The sequence below is a fragment of the Myodes glareolus genome, chromosome 3 (genome assembly GCF_982192425.1).
Source record: "Myodes glareolus chromosome 3, mMyoGla1.1, whole genome shotgun sequence".
NCBI classification, from domain to species: domain Eukaryota; kingdom Metazoa; phylum Chordata; class Mammalia; order Rodentia; family Cricetidae; genus Myodes; species Myodes glareolus.
Genome location: NC_142028.1, coordinates 37,325,359 through 37,343,048, shown reverse-complemented (window position 1 = coordinate 37,343,048; position 17,690 = coordinate 37,325,359). Strand labels below are relative to the sequence as shown.

The 17,690-nt window shown below is 52.1% G+C and overlaps 1 protein-coding gene across 9 annotated transcripts in view; it reads right to left on the bottom strand.

Moving 5' to 3' along the window:
- Atp2b2 (ATPase plasma membrane Ca2+ transporting 2) overlaps nucleotides 1-17,690 on the bottom strand; it is a 314,666-nt gene that overhangs the window by 140,080 nt on the left and 156,896 nt on the right. The window contains exon 1 of one of the 9 annotated variants that reach the window (XM_048438637.3): nucleotides 17,384-17,479. The exons of the other annotated variants lie outside the window; for them this stretch is intronic. The gene's annotated coding sequence lies outside the window, so the exon portion shown is untranslated. Of the gene's footprint in view, nucleotides 1-17,383; nucleotides 17,480-17,690 lie in introns of those variants that run through there. 9 annotated transcript variants of the gene reach the window in all.

Sequence of the window (17,690 nt, the reverse complement as noted above, 5' to 3'; positions counted from 1 at the left end):
CAAATAATAAGACAACTTCTCTCGGACATACCCACAGGGCAATCTGATCTAGGCAGTTCCTCAACTGAGGTTTTGCTCTCAAATGACTCCAGGCTGTGCCAAGTCGACAGTTAAAGCTGACGAGGACAGCAAGGCTCTGGAGGCCTCCTCCCTTAAAGCCTGGCCTCTACATTTCACAGCTATGGAGACTAGACTCAGCGAGGTGAGGTTACTCAGTAGGGTATCACAGGGCAAGGGCTTTTGTACCTGAGTTCTGGGCTGTGTGAGGGCACAGGAGGGGAAGGTGGGTGGCTCAGGGACGGGTGTGGCTGGACTCGTACCCTAGTGGGGGCTGAAGGTAGGCAATGGTACATCCTAACATGACCAACTTTAGTCAGGCATACTAGGCAGACTGTCCTCATGCATTTATTTCCTCTGCTTTGGGTCATCCCTCCAGAAGCTACACAGTAGGCCATGGGGACCTCAGCACTGGAACTCAATCTATGCTGCCCATTTTGGGTGGGGAACCTGGCACAGGCCACCTGCTCACTTCTGCCAGAATCAACCTGGGGTTGAGAAGAGGTTGCCTGCAAACAGGCACCCTGAGGGGATGCCAGGTGCCAATGGCAAGGTGAAATTCTGAAGAAGTTTCTGGAACAGTCCTGAGACATTCAAGCTCCCTGCACTCACCTCTCAATGACCCCGACAGAATGCTGTGCCAGGGCACTGGGGACACAATCAGAAGCTGAGTGGCAGTGAGGGGCTAGAGGCCATTGACCATATATAGAGGTGGCTAGCAGGAGGGGTGGGGTGTGGGTGTGACCCTGCACTCACCATCTGTACTCTTACATCACTTGCTAAGGTGCCACAGGTCAATCTGGGACTTAGCTGTGCTCAGACCTTGCTACGCTACTCACTAGTCACGGGGTTCGGCTTCCCTGTCTTTAGAACGGAGGTGTCACCAGCCGCTGCACTAGTCCGAGGATCAAATGAGAGGACACGGTTTTGCACGTGGCAGTCACAGGGAGTATGCACACCTCTGAAGGAAGATCTCCAAAGTCAAGATGAAATTTAAGCTCTGTACTATCACCTACAAAACCTCACATGGACTAAACTCTTCCCATACTCATTTCTCCGCCCTTTCCTCAGCCACAGTGGCTTGGATAAACCCAGCTCATTCCCACTCCAGGGCCTTTACAGAGGCCTTGTTCCTTCCTACATACAAGCCTTTGCGCATGCCTAGCTTGTTCTCCTGAGGACAGCTGATTCCCAGAAGGAGCAAGGCCAGGGCCTTCTCATCTTCTTCAGTGTCATCTCCTCAGTGAGGATCGTCCTGACTGTCCTACCTAGACTACTCCAGGATGACCCGTCAATGCCCTGTTAGAGGTCTTTAGAACCATCACCAGTGACTGGAATCATGTGTGTTTACTGGTGACATCACCTATGTTGGTCCCCACGGTGTCCCCACTGCCACAAATATGATGACCCAGAGCAGGAGCTTAAGAGCATTTATTAAATGAGCAAATAAACATTCACAGAGTGCAGAATGCAGTGGGTATGACGTGGACGTCAGCGCAGCCACCTTCTCACCCCATATGTAGATGTACGCATACACACATGCATACGCATGCTCACACGCATGGCCATACCCAAATCTCAAGGCAAACAGAGTGCTCCCTCTCCCACCTGCATAAGTACACTCTGTGGTAGAGGTGACGTGGGAGTCTTAAGGTCAAGGCCAGCTGTCAGGAACTCCTGGCTTCCCCTGCACCTCTGTGGAAGCTGTGGGAAACCAAGCTCCCTGGAAAGAGCAGACAGACCTGTACCTTCTTAGAGTCCCTGGTTCTGTGGCCTTGCCAGGGGCTGCAGAATGTTCTCTGTGGGCAGGAACTGTACCTGGTTTATTCACATATGTCCCCAGTGCCCCCAGATCTCAGTTAAGTACTGTCCCAGAACCTAATCAATAAATGAAGTGGTGGTTAGGGAGAAGGAAAGAGAGGACTGGCGGCAGTGTCCCTGAGAGACCATGACTTGGGATGCGTGCCAGAAGCTATCCAATACTTCTGCAGCTTCAGCAGTACTCCTCCTGCCACACCCCTGCTCAAGAACATGCAGGGCTCCCACTGCTCCTGGAAAAACTTGAGATTTCTAGTATCCATAGTATGCCTGCCTTCTGCCTCTTTTCCTTCTCTCTATCTACCTACCTATTTTCCCATTTATCCTTATACCTACTCACAGTTCATCCATCCATATATTCATCCATCCATCCATCCATCCATCCATCCATCCATCCATCCACTCACTCACCAATCTACCCACCCATCTGTCCTTCCACTTGCCCATCCATCTACCTACCTTCTACCCACTCACATACCCATCAATTTACACACTCCACCTATTTTTCCATCTTTGTATCCATTTTTCAATCTATTTACTTATTTGTCCACTCATCCACACATTCATCTATCTACTTATTATCCATCTACCCACCCACTTACCCCCATCCACCCCCCCACCAACTCATCTATCTACCACCTATCAATCATCCAACCACTGATCCATCGATCCATCCATTGATTCATCCATCCATCGATCCATCCATCGATCCATCGATCCATCCATCCATCCATCCATCATCCATCCACACTCTATCCTCCAGCTCACCACTCCACCATTCATCCTTTCCCCCAGCGTTACCACATACTTCACATCTTCACAACCACAGTCCCATCCTATGACACCCACACAGATGCCTGCATTGTTTTCAGGCATGTTCAGAATGGGAGTCACCTTCCAGCCTTCATGCCCAGCCTGCTCCATGCCACCACATTTCACCAGGCAGCTGCAGAGGATCCCAGTTCCTGCTCTCCCCAGGCAGTTCTCCACACACACCAGAGTCACATCAAGTCTCTCTTCCATGGGAGCCACTCCTATGGCTCCTGTTACCCTCTCAGAAAAAGAAAAAGTCCCCATAGTGGCCTGCGGGTCACTGTGTGATCCTGACTACCTTGGAACCTTTCTGAGTTCACTTAGTGCTGCCTTGATTACTCTGCTCCACAGTGAGTCTGCTCACTGATCCTTGGATGCACTTGGCAAGGCCTTAACACTGGCTGAACCTGATCCCCAGATGGCCACACAGCAACTTTAAGTACCTGCCCCAAATGTCACCTCCTCAGGGAAGCATTCCCTTATTCTTTCCTCAGCTTTATTCTCCACACCCCTAGGGTTCCTGGGCAGGCCACCAGCTTTCATCCCGGGCTGTTATCTATCTCCATCAACTCAAACACAAACTTGCAAAGAGAAATCAGCCTGTTCTCATTCTAGTATCCCCTGGACCTGGAACACAGTAGGACCCTAACTAAAGTCAATGAACGCATGCTCCCACCCTTTCAGCTGTGGGTGGTCATCTCCACTCCACAAAGGACTTGCATGCTCCTTTGGCAGTAGCTTTTAGAAAGAAGTGTCTGGATGAGAAGCCTGAAGCCTGTCTTGGGATGGGAAGCATGCTTCCTCCAGCCCGCTGCCCTGTGCACAGACCAGGCCTTCTAAGCAAACAGCAGGACTATAGCCAAAGTCCAGAGTGGTTTAGCCAAGGCCCAGCTGATCCATCTCTCTTCTCCTGTTTGAGGGATCTTCCAGCACTTGGCCTCTAGCTACATAACGCACATAATATGCATGCACACACACACGGCCATACCCCAAATCTCCAGCACCTTCTCCAGCTCCCTCTTGCCTATTCATCTACATGCAGGCCATGGGATCACCCTAAAAGGCTGAAATGGAATCTGGTGACATCACCTGCATCAGGGACTGGGCTGGTGGGTGGCTCGGGACCTGGGCTGGCAGAAGTAGGGCAGGATTACAACAAGCCTCAGTTTCCCCTAGTGAAACGTACAGAACATACAGAGCAGGGCTGGTACACAGCAGCCAATATTACACACAGGCTGCAGCCCATTGATGTGTAGCTGTCCAGGTCTCCTGCACCGACCAGGGGCTGTGGAGGGCGGGTGGCACATCATCTTGTCCTTTCTGTGATTTCCTTCTTAATAGAGGCCTTTATGTCTTTCTGTTGGTATTTCAAAAGCACGGCTTGTTTGCTTTGGGGTGAGGGGAGTCTTTGTACCCATGCTTTCTGCTATTCGGCTTTCTTCTTTGACCTCTGAGCTGTGCTCTGATGTTGCCTCCTGCTCTTGTTTGTGCTTTTAGTTGACTTTTGGCATGATCTCAGACTCCCTGCTACGGCTCCGGGTGTCACAGAGAACTGGCTGTAGTGGGGATAGTGACATGCCCCAATGATGGCATGGTGTTAAGCTCTAAGCCTGGGCATCATGGCTCCATATATCCCCACTCCTAATCTGGTCACTGGATGAAGAGTACTGGACAATGCATAACAGATTGAAGGCTTAAGCCTCCTCCCTTCACGGTCTCCTCTCCAGCTTCTGGTTCAAAGACTGTCAAGCCCCAGAGTGGATAACACATCACACAATGAAGTGACTAACAGCCATGGCTACACATAAAGTGAGCCTGGTTACAAAAGAGGGTGAGGAGATGGCTCCATCTGCAAAGTGCTTGAAGCACAACCCAAGGACCTGGGTCTGTCCTCAGAACTCACAGAGACAGCTGTGGTGGGGTGCACTTACACCCCAGTGGGCGAGATAGAGACAGGCAGATCCCCAAGGCATGGTGACCAGTCAGTCTAGCCTAGTTGAGAGACCTTGTCCTCTGAAAGTACTGTGGATAACTCCTGAGGCATGACATCTAAGATTGACCTCATACACACATGTGTCCCCTTGAGCACACATGTGTCTGCACACATACAAACATGAATACATACTTATACATGCCCACGGCTCCATGATAAAATAGGATAACAATAAATAAAAGAAACAGAAGCCCTTGGAACCTATGTCTGCCAGGGCGTGAAAGGACAAGCAGACAGGGATGTAGCCTGTGGCTGCATCGCCCTTGGGAGACTGGATTTCAATAGTGTCATATCCTGCTGAGAGGGAAGGGCTTCCCATAGACCTGGATGTCTGTAGAGAGCTGTTACCTACCCCCACCCTCCACCCGCCACAAGCTTTCTCCCTGAAATTCCAATGGCTGTGGTTTGAAAAAGGAAAGTAGGGTTTCCAGATGGTTCTGCAGGCTCTGCGAGCCACCTCATGGGTTGGGGACTGTGACTGACAGCTTTGGGGGTGTGCTCTGCAGGGAGAGGAGGCGAGGATGAGAGGAGGCAGGTGAGTGTCTGGTGACAGACACTGGGCTCTTTTTGTGTGGGTCTCATCCGCAGGATGTCACTCAATAAAGGCATGGTCCTCACACCCACCACTAAGGGCTCCTTTGACTCCCAAAGTCCACTGTGGTGCCACAGACAATGGGACAAAACACAAAACTGGCCAAAGAACAGGATGCAGAGAGCTCTTCTTCCCTAGGGACACCTGCCCTGGCCCTAGTTACAGCAGTACCTCCCCACACTGAGACTCCACACATGCACTTGCCTCTGAAGGACACTCCCAGCTCACCCTCCCCCCATATACGCACAATGACTGCAGCCTCCATACCCTCTGCCCTTCCTTCTCCCCTCCTTTCAGGGTCTTCACGTGAGGCAGGTGGCTTATACTGTCACTTCCTGTCTTGAATGTGTGTATTCGATTGCAACACTGAGGACACGTGTTTCCTTCACAGCCACATAAGAGTTACTAGACAGAAAGAACTTAAGTTTGGCAGAGGCTACAGCCTGGAACAGCTCTAGGAGGACATTTTCTGGGATGGTCCAGAATTTTCTAAGAAGAGACATCAGTGTCCTGGGGCCATTTGGTGACACTTCTGCAGATCCACAGCTCATTCATTCATTCATTCATTCATTCATTCATTCCAGAAATGCTTACACAGACTTGTCTCCTCAAACAGGAGAGCCAATAAGATAACCTCCTTTCCCTCAAATGCGTGTTAATCAAAAGACAAGCAAGGACTAAATACAGAAACGAATGTCCATTGTGATGAATGTTAGTGACAAAGGCAGTGGCAGAGAATACCAGCAGGACTGGGGGACCTCCTTTATATAGACCAAAGATTTTGTCTACTAGGAGATACCACTTAGTTCCATGAGAGCAGACCTATAACAAACATTGTGCGGTTTTCTATGGGGAAGCCGCACATGCAAAGGGCCTGAGGAAAGAGACAAGTGAGTTTGAGTACAGGAAAAGATGAAAGTAAAAGAGAGAGAAGGGTAGTGAGTGGGTGGGGTAAGGACCAAACCCAGAAGAGACTCTCGACTGTGAAGAGAAGTCTGTGGGCCTGTGCATCATGGAAAAATTGTATGGTTACAGCAGAGGCATCACAACCTGATTTCTATCACTGATGAGGTGTCTGCATGGTGAGGGGACCATAGAGGAGGATTATCCCTTCCCAGTATATGCGCATTCAACAGTATTCTGGTGAATTCTCTAAAAATCAACAGAAAGCAACCAGAATATGGGGCTGGAGGCTAGCTCTAGAGGCCATAGGACTGTCCCCGGGGAGGCTGACTGAGGAAGGTGGCACTCAGCAAGGGGTGAAGGGTTTTCAGTGAAGAGCACAATGACAACAAAGGCTGGGGACGGGCAAGGTTGGCATGAATGGACACTGTCCAGCTTCACTCTGCTGGCTGACCTCTTGACTGGTGGATGAGCAGTTGATGGATGAGGTGTAAAGGTGAGGTGTGGGGGAGGGGCTGGGAGGGTAGGCAGGGGCTGTGGCATCTCAAACGCATGGGTACAAGAAAGACTCCCCAGTCTGCTTGGTAGAAGAGGATCACTGAAGACCAAAGAAAGCATTGAGTAATGCTTACTCTAGTGGTATGGGGGGGGGTTGTCAAGGAGGCCGGGGAAAGATTCAGGGAGGGACTTAGGGTCTCATTCTCCCTGGCATCCTGACCCCTCATTAATAAGCATAACAATGCCAACAACTGTGTGGAGGACACTCTCTGTGGGGCACTGTTCTAGGATGTTTCATGTAGGAAGAAGTCAGCACTTTTATTTACCTTCATCCTCCCCAAGTAGGGAGGTTGAGGCACAGAGAGACTGAGTCACCTGTTCTAGGTCCCACAACAAGGAAGTGCTGGAGAATCCAGCCTAGGCCCTTGGGCCCAGCTATGCCCTTAATCCTTATCCTGTGCTGGCTCCTCCAGATATACTGTCAGAGATGATGGAGTCCAGCTGCCCTCTGAAGTTCCATAAATACCACAGCACCTTCCATGGAGCACAGCACCCATCTAAGCTCTACCACCTCCCTGCCACATGATGGGAGCACATCCTAAAACTTCCTTGGGTTCTTTGAAGCAAGGACACATGCTGCTAGCTGTGGTGACAATCTAGTAGCTATGAGGCATGGGGCAGGACTGTGTCCAGGTATCCCCTCGCCATCAGACAGTCCCCCACAGTGGTCACAGTCATGGAGCAGTCATCTATGCAGGGGACACTGCTTGTCTATGGTGATGCTGGGATTCCCTCAGCAGTGGCTGGTTGATGCTTACACAATAAAGCCCCCATCCCTAAAGCTGGATTCTGCTCTTTGGTGGGGGAAGGGACAAAGACCAGGGTTGCCTTGGTTCTTGGGTGTACTCACCTTCAAGGACAACCCAACCTTGCCTGTGTCCTGGAGAAGGAATCATCCTATGCCTGTCTTTCTTTGGTCTGGCTTGACTGGGACTCAGAGTTTAGTGACCGGGTACCATGGACAGCGCCCAGCTTGCCAGGCTTCTGCTCTCTGGGCCTGAACTCCTGATTTTGTTCTGGGAGGGTGAAGGGAACTGGGATCTGGCCTGGGGTGGGGGTGGGGGGATGCCTGAGTTCCTAACTCTGTTCCTCTTGACTGTGACTGCCTAGCCCAGATGCCTCTCTCTTCCAGACCATGCCTGCGTATCTGTATGGGATCCAGTCACCGAGGCCTCTCTTGGAAGGCATACTCATGATGGTTAGGACATACGGTTCCTCTGAGACTTCAGAGTATGTGGAGGTGACCATGCCCACAGTCCCCCTTCAGAGAATGGGGGAGTCCCAGGGACAAAGATGGCAACATCTTCATTCAACTTAGAATACCCTTCCTCAGAAACCATCAGAGAACCAGGTCTCCCAGGGAACAAAAGCCCAGAAACAGCTGTGGTCCCCAGTGCCAGCCACACTCCACACCACTCCCATTGTGGGAACACAGGAGAAGTCTGGGCTGTGAACTCTGCACTACCCTGGCTCACTGTACAGATGATAAGTCGGAGGCCTTGGAGAACCCAACAAATCAGCCAGGCTAAGTCTGAGTCCCAAAAGGTGCTCAGGGCCAGAGTCCTATCTGGGCACCTCCTGTTACCAGTGGCCACCCCGATGTAGCCAGTCCTCAGTAAGAGAGTTGGCACACCCAAGTGCTCAGTCAGTGTTTGTTTCTAGCCTGTAGTCCCTCCCTTCTCCAAGATGCTCCAAGCTCAGAAGCCAGGGCTGGGGCGGCATGAGAAGGGACTCATTTCCATCTGAAGTGAGTCACCGAAGTTGATAAATTTAGAAGTGGCCTAAAGAGCTCTTAATATCCTGCCTTCAGACACTTGGGAGGAGACTGCAACCCGGAAGCCTGGGCTCCAGCTACACATGGGAGAGCGGACAGTGCGGGGTACCCAGCAGACTCCCTTCACCAGCTGGGGCTTCTCTGCAATAGCCCCTGACCCACAGGAGTCCCAGCTGCCTTCCCTATGCACAGATGCCCGGCAGCCACTTCAGTGCGTGCTCACACTTCACATCTTGATGCTCAGAGAGCAGTCATAGCCACAACTGTTCCCATATAAGACACTAAGGACCACTATACTAGCCAAAGGTCTGGAGACATCCTGGGGTGCAGGTTATGTTCCAGAGCTCCCCAAAGATGAGGCTAAGGTTCAAGCTAAAGGTACGTATGGTTACACATAGCTGCTGCCCTGTCCTGCCCCACACCTCCCTACTTTGGCCCCTTTTTGCTGAGTGATGTCTCCAGCCAAGTCCCATGAGAGGGACATAGCGATGGGCATGCCTTCCCTGCACAGGTGCCAGCTCCTTTCCTCCCACCAGCCCCTTCCCATGATCTTGACTCTTAGAAACATCCGAGTGACTTTGAACTTGAGAATTTTGAAGTCATCTGAGCCCAAGTCTTTGTTTCAAAAATAAGAAACTAATATCTAGATAAGGACTTGTCCAGAGTTGTCCGGAGTGTCCGTCAATGCTAGGCTACTCCATTCCCAGGTCTCTGCAGCATCCCCCTCCCTCAGCCACCTGGTGGCTCATCTCTGCCTGGCATCTAAATAGGCTACCCAGGGCTTCTGATCTCTCCAGGAGAGAGTTCTGCCTGTCGCTCTGCAGCAGCAGCTGGCAACCTCCATGAAGCCAGGAGCCCACTGGGAAAAGACAGGGTGGTCAGTAGGCTCTGCTGACCTGGGGCAGGGTGTGTAGCCCACATCTGCTGCTTCCCCTGGTGTAGCAGACAGGCAGGGAAACCCTGTCTGATGAACGTCCTCCTTGCCTAGTGCAATCTGGACCAACAATGCCTCCCTTCCTTCCATACCAAACTCCTTTCTCTATAAGACTTACAGAATCCCAGACCCACATCACAAAGAGTCTACACTGGCCCGTGCCTGGACAGGGAAGGCCAGTTACACAACCCCAGCAAAGCAACATCTGAAGCCTTAGGGATTCCTGATGGCTGTTACTTTGTTAACAGCATTTATTTTTGCTATTATTTATGGGGTCAGAAGGAATTCACTAGATGTTCATGACGTCATAGTTGCTGGCACTTCTACCTAATTACTTCACTTGTATTTGATTAATCCTCACTTTTTTTTTGAGTCGGAGGCTTCTGTTATCCCTATTTCAAAGACAGGCAAGTTAAGGAAGAGACAAGTTATGGGATTTGTAGCAAATTACACAGGAGAGAAGCAGAGGAGCAGGCATTGGAATTTCTGAGCACATGCTTTCCAGTCCTCCCTGGACTGTGGTGTTTACTGTTTTGAACTGGCATTTATTAAGCACCAGCAGCATGCAGGCATTCCAAAAGCAGCTCTGAGGGGTGAGCACTCGAGTTTTAGGAAAACAGGGGCTCCTGGGGAAGTGGTAGATAGAGGCTCCTTTGTCCCCATAACCTGGTAGCCCCCTGCCAAACCTTTCTCCTTGTTCCCTGGATTTTGTTAGCTCTAAACTATAACAATATTAAGCTGTTTAAGAAAGGTAAAGTGGCTAAGAGAACCACCTCCCCCCACCCCTCAATGTGCCTAAATTTCAGAGTGACATCTGAGAGCTCTGTCTGTATAGACATGACATCATGGCACGGGGGCACTTTACTGCCCAGGTCACAGTTGTGGAAGCTCAGAAACAGATGGAAGCCACATAGCCAGTGTGGCCAAGTTCGGATTTGATGCCAAGCAGCCTGGGTCTAGCTTTTATTTCTAACCATGGGGCCACCTACCAGGCCATGAGGGTTGCACCCTGCCTGATGAAAGCTTGAGAAGGTCCAGGAAGGCTGGATGCTCCCCAAGATCACCAGCAGACCCTTCAGTCCTCCACAGCCCGACAGCTCAGTTCCGCAGGTCACCCTTCAGCTCTGGCCCCAAGTGTCCTTGAGAGCCAGGTGGGGCAGCCAGACAGCCCCTAGAGTGGTACCAACAGCAGGGACGAGTCTTCTTATAAACCCTGCTTTCTAAGGTGGCACAGGGGACACATGCTTCCTCCTTTGTGCTGCTTCTCCCAAAATGGGGTCATTCACTGTAGCTCCTCCTACAGGCTCTGCCACAACACCAAAAGCACAGGAGGCTGGCTGCAGGATCCTTTTAAACCAAGAACTTCCCTCCTTGGGCTGAGACTGCCCTTCTGGAATCACCGTCAGTGTGCCCAGGCATGAGCAGGACCCCATCCAGACACATTCCTAGTTGATATCTGAAATCAATCCCACTTTCATAGACCAGAACGCTGAGCTCAGAGAAGCCAAGCTCCTGGCCCAAGGCCACCCAGCAGTCGATACTGGCTTCGGGTTTATATTTAAAGCTCTCCGATGCCATGGAAACTCCGCAGAGTGCTTCCCTACAGCACCTCACCACACCCTCACACAACAAAGGAAGAACTGTGTAACCTTGAAAAACCGAGGTTCAGGGCCTCAGGAACCCCCTGCAAACCCGCAATCTCCTGACCCTTGGGTCTTCTTGTAGCACCATAGTATTTGCATATAACTTAGGAACATTCTCTCACAGATTTTTTGGTTGTGGTTGTCATTTGTTTGTTGAGACAGGGTCACATGTAGTCCAAGGTATGTAGCAAAGGATGACCTGAACCTCCCAGTCCTCTTGCTTCCACCTCCTCAGTGCTGGGATCACAGGCGAGAGTCCTCTTGGTTTTTACACTCTCATAAACTTAAAATCAGCTCCAGGTGACTTATAATATTCAGCCCCACACAGACAAGTCTTACACTTGTTATTTAGGGGAAAAATAAGAAAAATGTCTGGGATGTTCAGTGCAGAGGTAAGATTTTTCTTGACTATTTTCTGCATGTGCATGTAATGTATGGTGTGTGTACATGCGTGTGTGTCATGTGCGTAGGCTATGCACTTGTATACATGTGTATGGAAGCTGGATATCAACACTGGGAATCTTACACTATTATTCTCTATCTTATCTTTCGAGACAAGGTCTCTCACCGAACCCGAGTCACCCATGTGCTACACTGGCCAGGCTGCAAGCTCCCCAGCCTGTCTCTGTTTCCCTGGAGCTAAGAGTAACTATGAGTGACCACGCCCAGCTTTTATGAGGCTGGTGGAGATTTGAACTCAGGTCCTCATGTTTGCACAGCCGGCGTTTAACTGACTGAGCTGTCTCCCAAGCCCACTGAGCATTTCTTAGGCTACTGTTGTGAATCCACAGATGTGGAAACTCATGTCCCTAGAGGGCCAACTGCAATAAGCGAACCACAACAGACTCTATTTGACAGTGAGGAATGTGTTGAGGCTCGACCTGGACTATGCCACAGTGAGCACTTAACTTGAATATCCTTACCCCTCACAGCCACCCCCACCATAAGGAAGATGAGCCCTGGTATTGTGCCCACTTTCCAGAGGTACAAATTGAATATAAGCCACTAGTTCCACCACATGCAGCTGAATGCTGGAGTCAACTCCCTAAATGTGACTTGCAAGAAACAATCTCCTCCCACACAGCAAAATGAAGAAACATCTACCAAATACTGAGGACACAGCATAGTTCCTCACAAGGGGACCAGTGTGTTGTCATGACTATGATCCTGCAAGGATAAGGACATGGGGGTAGGTGAGGCTTCTTAGGAAGGGACTGTGGCTCTTGGCACACTTCCTTCCACATGCTGGTCTCTCATGGTTAAAGCAGGTCACTCTTCCCTCTGTGTGCAGCACCCCTGGGGCCCAAGAGCCATTGCCATTTGGAAGCCTGGCTATGGGCCCAAGCAGAGCCCTGAAAATATGAAGAAGAGAAGATGTGGGTTCAAACCCCAGTTCTTTCTCACTTGCTGTGACTTGGGGACTATCTTAACCTCTCTGCCCTTACTTCTTTTAGCTATAAAGTGGTTGAGAATGATGGAGAAACCAGTTCCTAGAAGCTATAAACATTCAATAAATACCCAGGTCCAGCTGCACCCTCAGAACATACCAGGATCTCTACATAGAGTTTGTTACAACTTGTAGGCCCTAAACACAGAGCAAGCATCTTCCTAGGAGACACCAGGCATGGAGAAGAAGGGGCCTGAAGACAGAGGCAGGGACCAGCCACAGGTCTCCAAGCTAGAGGATAAGTGGGGACAGATTCTCCCCGGCCACCTCCAGGAGGCGCCAACCGGGCAAACCTCACGTCAGACTTCTGCCCTCCAGGCCATAGCAATACCTTTCTGTTTTTTAAGCTACGCAGTTTGTAGAAATTTGTGATGGCCGCAGAGAAAGTGGCTACAATCGACAGTCGCTGTAGTCTCCACCATCAATCCTGCAGACCACTTGACACATCTTGGCCCTGCTTTCTGGTGGCCACTCACAAGGGATCAGTTTGAGACCACTAGATACCAGTCTAATGAAAAGCACTGAAGTTCACTGCCACTCAAGGTCCAGTGGCCAGGGTAACCCAGCTCATCTGACCCACAGGCCGAGACTTCCTCTTCATCTTAGGGGACCTCTGTCCTGTCCATGCCTTGCTATCTTGCCTTCCCACTCTCACCACCATGGTCTTTGGCCATGTGTGCAGCTCTGCCCTGTAGAGATTCCCAGCTCATGTGTGATGCTCATGAGGCCTTAAAACTCTGCCAGACTCCATTGCAGAGTTCCCTACTGTACACCAGGGGTGGCCTCAGTAAACTTGCCAGGGCAGGTTCTCAGCTTGCTGCATATAGGGTCATCTGTTCCCATTATGAGCACAACTCGCCCCGACACAAAGCTGCTAGCCCAGGGCACTCCTGAGCAGTGGTGGCAGTGGTGGTAGGTCCCCCCCCCCCCCATACTCTGTGATTCCACCTTCATCTGTTCTCATGGTAACCCGGCAGTACCACACTCTCACACAGCTCCTTGTGTCCCATTAGTGTGCCTCACATGAGCCAGCTAAGTGGGTGCTGTCATTCCTCTGTTGTCAGTTAGGGACCCGAGGTTCTGTCCTCCTGCCTGAAACCTGGTAGCACCTGCTAACACCCCTGTTTTGCTGTCAGCTCCATGTCCATGAGGGTCATAGCAGACACTTGGCTGTCCCTGTGCAGGGACTTTCTCTCTAACTACTCCCTCATCTAAGGATCCCACCAGGGATAAGAAGAAAGAAGAAGAAGAAGGAGTAAAAGGAAGAAGAAGAGGAAGAAGAGGGAGAAGATGAAGAGGAAGGAGGAGGAGGAGGAGGAGAGGGAGAAGAAGAAGAGGAAGGAGGAGGAGGAGGAGGAGGAGAGGGAGAAGAAGAAGAGGAAGAAGAGGAAGAAGAAGAGGAAGGAGGAGGAGGAGGAGGAGGAGAGGGAGAAGAAGAAGAGGAAGAAGAGGAAGAAGAAGAGGAAGGAGGAGGAGGAGGAGAGGGAGAAGAAGAGGAAGGAGGAGGAGGAGAAGAAGAACCTTTGCAGGTTCATGATTCTGGTCTCGAGGAAGAGCAGGGTGGGCCAGGTACCCAGATTCTAAGCAGGGGATTAGAATCAGTGTGCACCCTGCCTCCCACACTGAGCTGGGTGCTCTAGGTAAGGGTAAGGGTGGGGAATCTGACCATCTTTACAACATGTGTGCATGTGAGCCTCAGTTGGGAGTTGAGGACGATGGGAGGAGCCACGTTCTGCACTTTCAGGTTCCCTATACATCTTATAGGCTGGTCATATAATAGCTAAAAATCCCCTATAGTTCACTTTAACCCCCGCCCAAGCCCCAATTAGAGAAACAAGATTTAAGACAGGAGGGGCCATTTTCCCAAGACCTGTTTCCAAGACGACATCCAGGCCCACCTAGCTTCCCCAAGCCTTCTCCCAGTCCCCTTGAGCTCCTGGGGGTACAGGTGAAAGGGTTGGATTTTGAAGCACTTGGAACAGTAGTCCAGACCTTCTAAAGCACGCAGGGACCAGACATGGGACTTCTCCCACTCCACCTCTGGCCACCAAAGCAAGGGAGCCTGCAGCCCCTACTCTCCCTTCCTCCCTTTCTCTCTTCCTCTGACCTTGGACTTGGCCCTTATCCTGCCTGCAGATCCCGATGCCAACTGTTTCTTTGCACACACCCCATGACAGTGCCCCAGCTCTCAGCCAGCTGCAGGATTCGGTGGGGCAGGCATCCTGGCCACAGGTGAGGAGACTCAGGACAGAGAGCTGCAGTAGCGCAGCCAAGGTCACACAGGTGGCCAGGAGCGGAGTGTGAGGCACTCCTCCTTTCAACCTGGAGGCAATACATGGGGACAGTCAGAGTTCACACGGGCCACTGTTGCTTCTTTTGTGAGATCTGACAGAGGCCAGCAGGGCCTTCCAAGCTCCTGACATAGCAGACAGGAAGCCACCCCTGTTGGGTGTCTGTCCTGTGGTGCTCCAACTGGGCCTGACCTCAAACCCGAGGGGCTAGGAGCTCAAAAACAAGTGACAGTCGTTCTAACTGTGTGACCTTGGGCGGTAGCTTCTTGTTTCTCACCTGAGACGTGGGGACACTAGGATAGTTGCACCAAAGCAATGTATATGGGGCAAAGGGCTCGGTGGATGCTAGCTGGTGTAATATTTGCTAAGGTTCCCATTAAGGCTGGGTGAGGGGAGCGGGAGCAGGCTGTGGAGGGGTGGGTGTCTCTCATTCTGCACACTAAATCATAGGTAGCTTTTCTGCCCTTAACCAGAAGACTCAGAGGCTACTGAAGGAATCCCCGGGATACAGCTCTCAGAGGCCACACACCAGTGGGCTGGCTTCCTGACTCCAGAAAGGGCTGATGGGCTTTCTGGGCTGCTGGTGGTCTGACCAATGGGCAGCAGTTGCACCCACCCCCTCCTCTGTCTCCTTTCCAACTCCAGGCAGCCTTCTCTGCAGACCATCAATCACCGCAGATGGCCTTGTTCAGTCCAATCACAGTTCCCCAGGAACGTGGACTGACCCGCCCCTCGGGCCTTCAGGAGGAAGCTTAGGTGGCCACTCAGGATCCAGTGTCCTTCTGGCCTCACAGTCAGTTCCCCAGAGGCCTCTTCCCAGAGCTCATAGGGCCCACCTTTGCTTCTGGAAGCTGAGAGGATAACCCCGTGTCTGCAGAGGTGCAGCAGCAATGTTCCCTGTTGTCTTACATGTGGCACTGACATTCACCTGTGGGGACATTCCGGGGTGCTGTGTTGACAGGCATTCCAGTGTCGAGCATCTGTCACCTGCACTCCTGGGGCAGCCCTCACATGGGTAGAGAGTACATTATTGTAGCTGCTGCAGGTCCCTGTGTGCGCAAGGGCTGCACGCATGTGGGGGCAGATTACACCCGCTGGGGTGTTCATGCTGCGTTCAGCACAGGGTCCTGGGAAGCCAGGGATGTGCGCTGTGTGTGCAGGGGCTATGGTGCATCTGTTCGTACAGGCATTGTGTGTTTACATTTATGATAGGAACATGCATGACGCACTACTTATGGTTCTGTATTGGCCCACGGACACTGGAGTGAATCTGTGCACAGGCATGCACCCTCATGCAAATGGACTGGGTTGTGAAGGTAGCTAAATGGGAAGCATTAGCATTCTCCCCTAGTCCCTCTTCCGCTGCGGACTCCCCAGACCGCAGCCCCTCCTTGCCACTGCCCCTTCAAGGAAGTTACCAGGCGGAAGCCCCAAGCTCCAAGGCCTGTGCTCCAAGCCCCCTCCTACTGCACACGTCAAAAGAGAATTTCTCCGGATGGCAACCGCCGCTCTGGGAAATGCCCCAAACGTCAGCTCTGCTCCTCCTAGTGATGTAGAGAGCCATGCCCAGTGGAGGGGAGCCCCTTCCACACTGCTGGAACTCAGCGTCACAATGAGACCCTCTACTCTCGGCTCTGCTGGTGGCTGGCCTACTCCCTTACCCTTCTGAAGGTCGAGCCAGGCTCAGCCTCTAAGGGGGGGCTTCCCTGATGGGGGTCAGCCAGCTGCAGGGTCTCCTCATCACTCAGTATGTGGAGCAGAAGTCAGCTACTTGGCTTAAAGGGGGTGGCTGTCAGTACCTGCCCACCCTAGAAGGTCCAGATCCTTCAGGGAGGCAGGGAGGAGCCCCAGGTGTCTCAGTGCTCAGAGGGGCCACCTAGACTAGTAGGCTAGTGAGGAGCTGGGCTTTGGGGCTGAAAGTGCCAACTCCTCCATCCATCTAGCATGACTGCTGCAAAATAGCCTGCCCACCCACTCCTGCCCCTGCCTGCCATCGAGGGGACTTGGGACACATCCCTGTCACCACATGCCTAGCTCTCCTCAGCCAGTGAATCCCTGTACACAGCGGTCCATCATCAAAGGCACCCTCCATCAGAACCTCCCCTTGGCTCTTTCCTGGGACACCTTCCAGTACTCTATGTCTTCCAGGGGCCAGGATCAAGAGGAGACTGGTGTTTCTGCAGACCGGCTGCCACCACTAGCCCTTGCATAACATCCTGGGGGCATATGCCATCTGGAGGCCACCAGCATCCACCTGAGACCCTGCATCCCCTTCTACGGTATTTCCTGCTCCTGTCCCCAGCCCCCACCCAGCCCCTCACCCTGGACTGTCCCTCAGCCTGGGATCCCAAGCATCCCCAGCTGCCTCCAGATAAACAAGTCAAGCTCCCACCACCCCCCTCTTCCCGCCGCCACCATCAGCACTAGGGGAAAAAAAACGGCAAATGCAATCAAATCAAATCAAATCAAATAGGTGAGGGAGGAAGGGGAGAGCGGGACCGGGCGCCTTTATTTTTTATTTTCTCAAGCTTGGGTGAGGGGAGAGATGCCGGTTACTTACTTGGCTAAGGCAATCGCCAGCGATCGGCTTGGGTTCCAGGCGGGCAGTCCGTAATCGCGGTGCGGCAGCTGGCGCCGCGCGGAGCCCAGCCCGCGCGCCCGGTCCCTGCGCAGACTGTACCATCGTGCCTGAGGCTGGGGGGGGGGCGCGGCCGCCGGGGGAGGGGCACGAGCGCGGACCAAACCAACCTACGTCCGGGAGTGCGGTGCCGGGCATCACTCCCATGGGACGCATCGGCGGTCGCCCGCAGAACCCCAGGGAGAGGCCAGCTCCCCTCTCGCTGGAGGCTGTGTCAAGGGCACGAGGA